Here is an 11041-nt window from a genome sequence, read left to right as displayed (position 1 = left end):
CTTACCTCCTCTTCTTCAACAGCTAACAGTGATCCAAATTAGATGGATCTAGCAATGTAACCTTTTTGTTGGAAATCCTTCACTAAACGACACCAAATGATAGCAAGCAGGAGGATCACTGATCAGATCAAACATAGAGACCAAGAACTCCAATCCACAGCTTGATAAATTACCTACCTTAAGGACCACTGTTAGGCCACGGCTTTGTCATCACACGACTGATCGGAGCCGTCAGAAAAGAGAGCTAGGGCACGGTGGCGCAAGGGAAGGACTCGGGTGTCGGCGCTCAAGTGCCGATGAGGAGGAAACAGCAGTGGTGAGCGGTGCACAGAGGAGTCGACCGGAGAACTAGGACTGAGGTGCGACACCCGGCGGTGCTAGGGTATAGGCGACGGTGGCCGGCGCTAGGGCAGAGGGTAGGTGTCGGCTGTGGGGGGTCAATAGCAGCACAGAGGGGAGAAGGACATCGGCGGCGGCGACTAGAAGAAGTGAGGGTTCGGGAGGAAAGGGTGAAATAGAAGGAGAGGAAGGTAACCACCGCCGGTTAGGGCACGACGTCAGGCGCGAGGGGGAGAGGATCGCGGGCGAGGGGTTCGGCAGGATCAGCGTCTCGGGGAAAAAAAGAAAGAAACGGAGAAATAAAAGAAAAATAAAGGAAAAAAGAAATATAAATATAAACATTTCCTCGCTTAAATGGGGTAGCCTAAACAGGCTTTCCCAGCCCCGTTTTTATCCCCGTAAACTCGTCCATACGAGCTCCGAAAAATTCTCGAAATTTTTTTAAAAATTCTGGAAAATTCCCTTATTAATATTCGCCTATTTTCGGTATTTTACATATTGTGAAAGAATATTTTGATATATAGTATATAGGTGCTCTAAATCAATTTCATATATATATGGTTGCATTTGTTTCATCAATATCAAGGATATGAAAGACATAACATAGGTCAATCTTGTAATCAATTGGAAAAGAATGACATAGCAAATATAGTAAGGTCCATAATAATTATAATTCTTTTAACTATTCTATAAATTATCTTATTGATTAAGAAAAAAAACTAGTGACTAAGGTCAATTGGAATTTTTTTTTTAATATCTCCCAACCAAAAGTGCAAGTTTTATTAAGCAAATCACAAACATAAGCTATCAATACATATTAGTAACATTTTCATAAAACATCCAAATATGAGTTTACTTTAATTTATTCAAACATTGACTGAGTATTGAGCATCCTCAAACTGTAATGGTTGCCTCTAATAGCCCTCAAGATGCTCTTCTCACTATTATTTATTGAAGTAGTAACACTCTTATACTGGAAAAGATTCAACTAACACCAGAGAGATATTATCTTTCATCTTAGTGTCAGAATTGGTGTACATATCATCATACTTGTATATTTCTTCCAATGATCTTGAAAGATTGACTATTCTTTCAATTATAATTCGAGGTACTTTTGTTGGATTAAGAGACTCTTTGTTTAGATCCTTCCACGCTTTCTCTACTATCTCTTGTAGCTTCTCGCATGCAACTTTTACATTTGTGTCATTCTCTTTCATGTAACTTTCCACAGTAGAGGCAGTATGGTCTCTCCCTTGCTCCAGCTAAAATTTTTTAAGGAATTGTCAAACATTGTTGCTAAATTATTCTACCAAAGGAAGGGTGTCAAATATGTACCTCATGTGATCTTATATCATTCAGGAGTCTACCAATTAAACAACAAGCTTCTACAGCCTTGGGAAAAGTTGAATGCCAATCGAATACCTCTTTTGTTGCCACTTCTCCCATACCTACATATGAGGCACAGGTGACAATAGAACACCCAGAGGATATTAACGAATTACGCAAGTGCTCGTCAAGTGATGGTACATGTCGCTCGATACCCCACTTAGCTTCTTCAAGATAAGATATCACTTGAGCCTTCATCTATGTAAACCATGGGATAACAAACTTAGTATATAATTAAGTTTAAAGGTTACATAAGACATTATCGCTTTCCTATCAACGTACTTCATCTTGAAGATATAGCACACGGTACTTCTCATTGAGTTCCAACTCTTCTTCAAATTCTTCACAAGTCTTTAATAGCTTGAGATAATAATCTTTCAAGTATTCTGGTAAATAATCAACAGCTTGATAATTCCACCTAAATGTAAGAAAATACGTTCAAACATATGACCATGGTATTCACAAGTAACTTATCAGGTTGCATTATTTCTTACATTTTCAATAGGATTCATTTTACAACATTTTAGTCCTTCAGGTGTATACACAATACAACAACATTATAAAAGGATACAAGAAACTATTAGAATTTTGATATATGAAAAACTAACCTTTTGATTGACTCGGTTAATAGAGTACACTCTTCCAAGGTGCCATAGTTATCATAGATATCATCCGTAATTGATAGAAGAGAAATAATTTTGGAGCAAATCACTCGTGCACGAGAATGTTGAGGCTCAAAATATATTGAAAGAATCCAATAATAACCTTCCACAACTCGGTCACGAGTAAAACTTAGAGACTTAGCAAGTGCTAAATCTTTCCACCATCTTGAAATATGTCATAATAGGAAAAAAAAAAAAGTATACATAATGAAGTAAAACAATTAGTTTAAATCACAAATACAAATAAAATGCAAAAACTTATAATTAGGAAACTAGAAGTAACAAATTAACATAATGTACGAAAATTAAAATTCATGTAAATAATAAGCACTAAAAGAAATTTATTAACTACAAAATGCCCATTTTTAAATTCCTTCCAAATGTCTAACTATATTTACAAAATAGATATTTGAGAAAATGTGATGATTATAACGTTGGTGCACATGTATTCACAAACATTGAACAAATATTTCTAAGAAATATTTAAATTTACTTACATTGAAATTTTCTTCAGCTCCTCTTGATGAAGAGATTGTACGTAGTAAATTGAAATTCAACTTTGCGAGTTCTAATATGACATTGTTTCGCATCACATCTTCTTGATAAATAAGTATATATTTTCTTGCCAAGAGTATTTTGATTCTTCGACATATTGGTAACTCAAGGAAAAGAGAGACCTGTGCAGCTAAAGATTGTTCAAGTTCACTCAATAAGGATACAAGCCTAGGCTGTGTAAATGACTTGGCTTCATCAAGTATAGTCTCTCCATGTGTTCCAAGATACGACACATTATATAAGCTTAATAATCCCATGGCGTCTCCATTCAAGGAAGATATAAAGCTTCCATTGTCATCTTTAAACTTGTTAAAAATATCTACAAGAGTGGGTAAGAAATCAATAGTATGAGTTCATAAAAAGTATTAGTTATTAGTATATTATAGCAAGCTATATTTAATGATACTTTTATCCTCTTTCTCTTTGTAATAATGTGAAAGCAAGTTTTCATCTTAATTAAAATAAATCTTAAACCTAGACGTTGGCATCAATTTACCTTTTACCAATATGAATACATTGACACATTGTTGTTCATCATTCTCTCATTATAATAAATATAATATGTGAAATTTTCTATCTAGAATATTAGAATTTTGTACCAAAATTAAATATATTACAGTAATAAAATCCTATTAACTCTCTAAGATATGGTTTATCATGACATGCCCAATTTTATTTTATATATATATATATATATATATATATATATATCATTTTATAAAAAACAACATAAGTATATATAGCATAAAAATTTTAACCCATTTTTAGTGTTACCTGCAGATACATGATATCCATGTTGCCTAAGCAATCGAAATCTTAGTGAAGTTTCATAAAGCCCATAGTTCTTATCATCAACTTCATAGATCAATCTTAGCGCTTTATCTATTTCATTCTCGAAATGGTAGTCCAATCCAAGCATTTGGATTGAATCAATCAAATTCATAAGCTGCAATATGTCACTAGTGTCCTCGAACATGCTCTTTACTTCCACCTTTAATTCTTCCACTCTCTTTATCGTCCTTTGAGTGGACTCCTACGTAATCAAAATGATTAGATATACATCCAACAATATCACTTGATCAATCTATTTATACTTAGCTAATTAATATATGTCTCTACTAACCAGATTTCAAAGTTTAAGAAATTCGCGAGGAACATTGAATGAATGTGATAAGGGTATAATTGATCATACCTCTGCATGAGAGAGTGAGTTTTGGATAAAATAATCACCCCAAATGCTTGGATGAAATTTTGATGACTTACGAACTTTTGCTTCTTCATCACCAACAATAGTTAGTAGTGACTGCTTCTCCATTTTTTTTGTGGTCTAAAGCTACCTCTCTCTCGATATTTATAAGATCTCACATTTCCAGTTTCCTTCTCATGTATCATTTTTCTTTTAATTTTAGGGCGTTTGAGTTAAGGACATAATCAAAGATATTGATTTCTTAATTTTAGGGTGTATGGAAGAAGAAATTACAACATTTTGTGACATTTTTTAAAGCATGTGTAAGGGTAATAAATTGTTTACGTATTAAATATAAATTGTTATTCCATAAATATCATTGATTTAAGAGGTGCTCATCACATTTGGTATATAAGAAACTTTAATTGTTGTTGCTGGTATTACATATGTATCTGCATATGTCTAAAGAAGTCGATTGTGAAAAATTACTATTAATTTAACTATAAATGTTAAAATTATTTATCTCATTTAAGATTTTTTTATACACGTGCATGTTTTTTAAAGAACGTGCACTTTATTTTTAAGAACGTGTGCCGCAATGATATAATTCAAACGGTCTTTTTAATTTATAAATTGATTTGGATAATCTTAAATATTTCTTTGAAAATTAAGTTAATGGAATTAGCTTGTAATTCGAGAACGATTTGTTAAAGACTATTTGGATTTAGATATGGTTTTGTTTTTGATTGTAATCTTAACAATTCTTCTATCAAACAAAAGATTTTTTGTATTTTATCGATCGCATCTCGGAATTGTCACGCTCTGGGGAAGTCCTTACCAGAAGAAATTTCGATAGCATCTCCCCTGTACGGATGACAATCTAAAACTTATCTATATAGCCCTTAGGGCTCACACTCATCAGCCAACACGGTTGGAATATATATGGCATACAAAAACAAACAATCCACACAGTTATAATATGACAACCTCCGGCTGTCATCACAATATGAAAAGAAATCGAAAACAAACATCCAAATTAAACTTACCTCTTCTGCTGACCGACAGGCGTGTAGCTAAACATACCAAATAGAAAATCCACCGAGCAAGCAAAAGTTCAACCATTACAATGCCTTAAGACAAAACACACAAAATCCACAGTGCAAAACCAGTACAAGTCTGAAACATAGCTCTAAGTAAGTAAATAGAAAACCAAAAGACCAAAGCGAAAGTCCTTATGGTAAGGGGACTAGCAACTGGAACCTCCTGACGGCTTCAACCTGAAATAAGAATAATCAACGGGATGAGTTTAAGAACTCAGCGGATACTAGATAGACATGCATAATAAGATATAACTAACAGTAATAATTATGCGGTAGAGTTTCATGAACAAAAGTAGGAAATGCAGACTAAAAAGGATGAAGAAACTGTACTCACCAGAACCTCCTATCCGGAAACAAGGGTCATCAGACCAGATACCAAATATCACCTGTATGCATGTCAATCATATGCAACCACCAAAATGCAACATACATAATGCAGCAAGCACAAGCAATAAATGCAATCCATGCATATGATGTAAAAATGACATGGTCACCCCTGACGCCAGTCAACCATCTCACACGCGATGGTGAGACCAAGTGGGTAGGGCTATGAAAACTGTACACTCTGCCATCACTGCTCCTTAGTGACCGAGTGGATAGGATGCTGTCGGAGTACACCAATCCTCCTACCCCAAATCATAAGTGGGGGAGCTCAATGCTCTCATCTCCTTGAGACAGTTCAAAGGAGGGATCCCTGTCGTGCTACCACACTGTGTCACACTACCCATGAGTGGACCAACGGAGCACTAATAGAGAAAATTGCCACACACCTTCCCTGATATACTACTAACCCATGAGTGGTTGTGTGTGCAGATCCGTGTAACTGGCTATGAGCTCAACAATAATGGAGCTGCCAAACACTCAGCATGTAATCATGCAAGATGGTGCATGACACTAAGCATGTAAATCCTGACCATATCCACATCCACAAAGTATGTACAAAAAGGTAAATGGTATGACAAATAACTAGTCCAATACACAATAAGGCATGGTATGTCACTATATCCAGGAATATAAATACACATGGCAATAATCAAGAGGGTGTAAAACATAAATGCAGAACAGATAAAAAGCATGCAACAGGTATCATGTAGTGACATACCAAATAGAAATCAACATAACTATTACTGTAAGTTATAACCTACTAAGCATATCAGAATAACAATATCGAAAGATAAGTCAATGGTACCCGCCTTAAATGTAGATCGTGATAAACCAATCTCACGTCGAGACGCTCGTCTCGAATCAACCTCCTGCAAATCATATGATATACAGTTTAGCTAACTACATATGCAATAACTAGTTAAACCCAAATCCCAACCAATAGAGGAACCCCTAATTGAACTATCATTAATTATCCTAATTAATGATTAACTTCAATTAATCCTCCATTCGATCACATTCACTCTTCTTGTGAATTAATCAATCATCTTCATAATACAACTAAATACAACTATCATCCAATCATTTAATCTATTAAATCAACTACTAAGTATAATAAACCCAACATACTTAGTTCATCCATAGCAACTAGTTCCAATCATTACCCGAGTAGACATTAAGAGATCCTAATTCTAAAAATAATCTCAATCTGATATCCCTTACCCAAATCAACCAACCACCATCAATTAAAGCAACCCACTACAGAAATGACCAGAATTTTAAATCCATTAATCAATCCAATACAACCTAATCAATTTTCAATAATCCACTACCCTATCAACAAATCCATTATAACTTCCACTAAACGTCCAGAATCAACCCTACATACTTCATTCACCTCAATTAATACAACTCACTTCACACTTTTCACATCCCATATAGAAATGAAATCAACTTCAAAACTTACCTAAAGCGGATGCTCCTTTGTTGACTCATGGTCGAAGATGTTGGCTGTCAGAAAATTACGGTCGGAGCTAAGTAGAGTTTCTAATCTCCAAATCTGTTACCCTATGACATCACCATCCCAACCATAATTGAGCATTAGATAAAATCTCATACTGCATACCTTACATCTGAAATCAAATACCAAACCTTTACCTCTCCTTCTTCAACAATCGCTGGTGTCACAAATCGGACTAGCTACTAGCAGAGCCCGTTACTGGTTGTCAATGGTGTTGTGGATCCAAAACTAGGTCACGACCCAAGGAAAGATGAAGACTTGTAGTTAGAAAGGGGCAACGACAATGCCTATGCTCCGGCGTTGGCCCACAGCAGTCGGCGTTGAAAAGGAACAACTAGGGCACGTGGGCAACCGTCGATCGACGCCAGTGATGCATCGGGGAAGAAGATGGTGCTCGTCTTCTGGTGACCGGTGTTTGGTTGTGGCGGTCGGCTTCGGGCTACGACGACCGATCGTGGGTCTGTGGTGGTCGGCAGTGGCGCACAAGGAGATCAGAAGGGGGGTCGGCGTGAGGTGGAGAAGAGGGAAGGGATCTGAGCGAGAGGGAGGAGGGAGAGGAAATCGGCGCGAGGATGGCTAGGGTATGCGATCGGGATAAGAGAGGAGAGGGCGGCGGCACGAGCTCAACGAAGAGGAAAAAGGGGAAGAGAAGAGAAGAAGGCTTCGGCGGTGAGTTTGGCAAAGGAGCAGGTGAGAAACGAAAGAAAAGAAAAAAGAAGAGGAATTAAATAAAAAGTTATATAAACTTAGCTATTTTAATTAAACTCTATGTTAAATTTCTCAATCAACTCCCATCTTTGGGTATTCCAAACAAGTTTTTTCCCAAGCCTATAAATACATCCCCTCAAACTCGTCATACGAGCTCCGAAAAATTTTCAGAAAAATTTTAAAAATTTCCAAAAATTTCGTTAAGGTTATTCCCCAAATAACCTTATTATTTTATTTCTATTTTGTTCGGTATTTTACATTCTCTCCCACTAATAAAAATTTAGTCTCCAAATTTTCGTTATTTACCATCAGCAAGTACTAATAATGGATAGATAGTATAAATGTTGAACAGAGAGACTAACCCACATACCTCAAGTAAAAAGATGGGGGTACGAGCTCAGATCACATCCTCGAGCTCCCATGTAGCCTCCTTGTCAGAATGATATTGCCACCCCACTTTAACTAGCCGAATAGTCTTGTTCCGTAGCTAACGCTCTTTGAGGTTCAGAATCCGTACCAGAACCTTCTCGTAGGTAACGTCAGGTAGAATGGGAATTGATATATCTGACAAAACATGTGCGGGGTCGGGCATATTTCTCCTCAGCATGGACATGTGAAATACATCATGAATGCTTGCCAGAGTCGGTGGTAGCGCCAGACGGTAAGCTACCACTCCAATTCTCTCCAAGATCTGGAAAGGCCCAATGTATCGTGGAGCTAGTTTACCTCGAAGACCAAATATCTTCACCCCTTTCGTGGGTGAGACTCTCAAAAATACATGGTCGCCAGTAGAGAACTCCAGGGTTCTCCATCTCCGATCAATATAACTCTTCTGGTGGTCTTGCGCCTTTGACATCTTCTGTCTGATAGTGCAGACCAACTTTGCCTCCTGCTAAGCTCTCTGTGGTCCTAGCAGCTAGGCCTCCCCAACTTCCTCCCAGAAGGTGCCTGTCCGACAAGGCCTACCATACAACACTTCAAACGGTGCCATCTGGATAGCCGAATGATAGCTATTGTTGTAGGCAAACTCTACTAATTGCAAATGGTTCTCCCAGCAGCCTCCAAAATCCATAACGCATGACCTCAACAAAGTCCTCTAAAGTCTAGATGGTCTTCTCTGACAGTCCATCTATCTGCAGATGGAATGTTGTATTGAAACGGAGTTGCGCGCCCAAGGGTTGCTGTAGACTCTGCCAGAATCGGAACATGAACCGTGAGTCTCTATCCGATATAATGCTCAAAGGGACACTATGCAACCTGATGATCTCTCGACAATACGACTTTGCCAATCAATCCAGCGAATCGGTCTTCCGAATCACTAAAAAGTGTACAGATTTGGTTAATCGATCAATGACTACCTAAATCACGTCATGACCTTGTCATGTCCTAGGCAATCCCACCACAAATCCATAGTGATGTGCTCCCATTTTCACTCTAGAATCGGAATCCTCTGAACTAATCCGGAAGGTCTCTGGTGCTCAGCCTTCACTTGCTGACATACTAGACATCTAGCTACCAACTCCGCGATATCTTTCTTCATACCGTTCCACCAATAGGAATGCCTCAAATCTTGATACATGTGTGTTCCACCTGGGTGGATCGCATATCGAGAGCGATGAGCCTCCTGAAGTAGCTCCTCCAAGATCGGGTGAGATTGAGGTACGCATAATATGCCTCAGAAATAAATAACACCCTCGTCATCTCGGGTGAACTCCATCTGCTGCCTGGAAGCTATTTGGCTGCCAATGAACTGTAAGCGCTGATCACCGGCCTGAGCCTCTCGGATCCTTATCCTGATCAACGACTGAGCAACCATGGTAACCAGAATACCCTTCTCTATCTGTCCCTACTCTTGAAGGCCCAACTTGGAGAAACCCTGAATCAAGTCTGTGACTAAAGCTCGACGGAAAGCCAAAGTCCCTCTGGACTTCCGGCTAAGTGCAACGACAGCCACATTAGCTAATGTGTTGGTTGGTCCTAGAAATATCGTACCGGTTCCACTGTATAAAAATTTTGTACAAGTGTCGAATCTTTCCTAACAACCTACTGTGTTCTTTAGAAATTAAATTCGGAATCGCAAACGGAACTTAACATTATTGATTCCAAATTTAACTTATCTGTTCTTAGTGGTTTATACTTGGATCACAAACGATACTTAACATTATTGATCCAAATCCACCCATGTTACAAATACAATTAAATATTAATTTCAGAAATCGGCTTCCAGGTTAAACATGGCGAGGCACTATGCCTTCTTGGATATGGGAGCAACCACCACTTCCTAGACAAAGCCTTTCAATGAAATCTAATATTTAATTTCCTTATATAACCCTAGGTTTAACCAAAAGGAACGATCGAATCACAAATTCGAAAAATAAAAATAACACAAACTCGAATCATAAATTCGAAGCCTAGAATTATATGCCTCTTGTGTTTGGAATTCATACTAAAAAAAACTAGTATGATGAGGAAAATAATTACTAGTTATACCTTTCTTTGTAAGCAACAACCTCTTGATCTTCTCCCATATTCCTCTATTTCTCTCGGACGTCGTGTGGGCGACGATCTACCGAGATGAGAACCACCCAAGCCCTTCTTCTTCCTTCTTCCAAGTTCGGCCAAGCAAATTTCTCCAAGAGATAGCAAGTCTCGGCCACCACCATCAAGCTCTAAGGGATGCTAGAAACAAAGCCTCCTTTTCCTCCTTTTCCTCCTTCTCCTAGCAAGATCCGGCCACCTTCCAAGCTCCAAGAGATGATGAGGTTCGGCCAGGAGAAGAAAGAAAAAGGAAAAGGGAGAATAAGATGGTCGACCACACCAAGGAAGAGAGGAGAGGAATAGAAGAGAGTTCTTATTATGAAGGCACCCCCTTTCTCTCTTTTATAATCCTTGGTCTTGGCAAATAAGGAAAGTTTTAATAAAAACTTCCTTATTTTCTTTGCCATGAAAAAGAAAATTTAATTAATAAAAAACAATTTCCTTTTCTTTTATTAAAGTGGTTGGCCACCTCTAATTCTCCAAGAAAGGAAAGTTTTAATCACAAGAATTAAAACTTCCTAATTTGTTTCCGAAAATTTTTAAAATAAAAATTTCTCTATTAATTTTTCCCTTCATGGTTGGTTATAAAAGGAAAATTTATAAATTAAAATCTCTCTGTTAAAACATGTGGATGATTTCCAAAAAGGAAAATTATCTTTAAAAT

The 11041-nt window shown here is 37.5% G+C and overlaps 1 pseudogene; it reads right to left on the bottom strand.

Annotated features, from left to right (window-relative positions):
• Nucleotides 1–1279: 1279 nt before the first annotated feature.
• LOC121989997 lies at nt 1280–4257 on the bottom strand (annotated as a pseudogene).
• Between the last annotated feature and the right edge of the window lie 6784 nt (nt 4258–11041).

The sequence above is a fragment of the Zingiber officinale genome, chromosome 6B, assembly GCF_018446385.1.
Source record: "Zingiber officinale cultivar Zhangliang chromosome 6B, Zo_v1.1, whole genome shotgun sequence".
Lineage (NCBI taxonomy): Eukaryota > Viridiplantae > Streptophyta > Magnoliopsida > Zingiberales > Zingiberaceae > Zingiber > Zingiber officinale.
Note: the sequence above shows the minus strand (reverse complement) of the source record. Positions and strands in the feature narration are given on the sequence as shown.